Here is a 2,159-nt window from a genome sequence, read left to right on the forward strand (position 1 = left end):
TCCTTTTTTCATCGATGTCTGCCTCTTTGCCCTCCCTTCTGCAGTACTCATACTCCTCATAATCAATGCAGCAATACTCCGGAATGGGCCGGATATACTTTTCTTTTTACTTGAAACTATACACAACTTCTGACGGGCCCTTCCCTTTTTCTCGATAGAAGCGATCAAGGAATATTGCAGGGGTGAGACCCTTTGCCACGAGTGACTCCTTCGCTTTATATGTCCCCCCAGTCAGAACTTTAATGTTAAAATTCAAGCGCACAATTTCCGATAGCTTATCTTCCAACATCCTACAGCAAATTATATATACTTTGATTATACTTTGATCTTATTTAAAATATCTTCAGAATCATAGTCGTTATTGATAGAGAATCATTATGGCCCTGAGCATCATCTGGTTGATGAACATGAGGGCGCAGGTGATCGCTATAGCGAGCCATATGTACGTAATTGACAGCAGATTATCAGGCTCGATGATTGAGGAGACCAAACCGCAGATAAAAAGAATAAGGAATTTTATGAGTGTGCAGATATTAAAAATTATTGCATTTGCGAGCTTATATTAACTTTTGGAAAGGATTGTTTGGAAGTTGAGGATTATGACTCCGAAGTCGCTGAGGGGCCATAATATGGCGTAGATGATTAAAGCGTAGTAAAATGAGGATTAGGGGATGAGTAAGTAATAGGTTGTGATAAAGAGTGAGCCCATGGAGAGCAATAAAAAAATAACGCTCAGCACTCCCAAAACGGCGAAAAGACTGTTCTCACTAAAGTTATTTTGAATAATCCAAAAGGCGCTTTTCTATTACTCCAGCACTTCTTTTCGCATTGTAAATTTGTGCTTCAAGCATTCGATTTCACTGAAATGAATGCACGGCAGATTTTCACTGAAGATGAAGTGCCTATTATTGATATTCTCGCTGTTGATCATTAAAAATAGAGGTTTCTACATGTCTACGCTATATTTTTTGTTGATCCCAAGAGTCGTATTTGGGGGCTGCCACAGGTAGGCCTGCAAGTGGGGGAATATATCTTTGAGCGACCATAAGTAGTTCAGGAGCGCTACGAACTGGCTTGGGTTTTTCAAGTATCTGTTCACTTCCTTGAGAAAGTTCTCAATGGACTTTCCCTACGAACTGTCTCTCTCACTGATTTCGTTGATGAAGACCTTCAAGAAGGGGTCTGTGAAATCAAGCACATAGCCCCCAAACGGAGCCTTTTCAAGCATGAAAAACAACGGGTAATAATTCTCAATATAAAAGTCCAGCACAGATCGAGTATAGTTGAAGATCTCGAGCGAACATATCGTCATTTGTGATTTCATGTTGAATTTGATGCCTAAGTTTTCGAAATCTGGGATTTTCTATGAATATTGCGATGCTTTACCCTATTGATGTTTGAGATGGCTGAATATATATTCCGAGCCTTTTTCCTCCGGAGCGCCTCGATAATTATCAGCGAGAACGGATAATAAATGTATTTTAATCCCATTACGATGCCCTTTTCAAATTTTGAATACCTGCTGAATTCGTTAATCTCTTTGATTGCCCTTTCAAGCAGGTGCTTAATCTTGGTGATCGGATTCTTGAGCTCGGAGTAGAAGCTGGCCTAGCTGGAAGCAGTTACTGTCCAAGGGTCGAAAGGATGATTTGTCCCATCAATGTAGAGACTGAGCTCATGGAAAGGAATATCCTCCATCCTGAAATATCTCCTTTGAAGAAAAGCATCCGTAATACTGGTTTACCCAATCGAGAATTGTTCGTTATGCGAAAGCTTGCGAATAATCATACCCAAAAAGTATATAGAGATTGCCCCAATTACAATGCAAATGCTGATTATCATGTTGTAGCCTCCAATATTTTACAGTGCGATTTACCCCGAACTCAAACAAGCAGAGCCATATGGCAGATAGCCTAATTTATTTCAGAAATGTACCCTCATTACATTGGGAGGAGCATGCGCTTTAATAACTCAATGAATCATCGACCATAATAAACTGTGAGTTTTATGGGGGTTTACTACAAGGTATGCAGTAAGAGTAGCCGTATGTCAGTTGGTAGTAGCCTACTTCACACTTTTTGCAAATGTACGAATTCTTTGACAGTTCGTACCCGGGCTGGCATGGAGAAGTAAAAATGCTGCCATTCTAACCGCAACTT

Source organism: Brachycentrus maculatus, unplaced genomic scaffold, assembly GCF_059751285.1.
Source record: "Brachycentrus maculatus isolate JH-2025_06_01 unplaced genomic scaffold, ASM5975128v1 h1tg001902l, whole genome shotgun sequence".
NCBI classification, from domain to species: domain Eukaryota; kingdom Metazoa; phylum Arthropoda; class Insecta; order Trichoptera; family Brachycentridae; genus Brachycentrus; species Brachycentrus maculatus.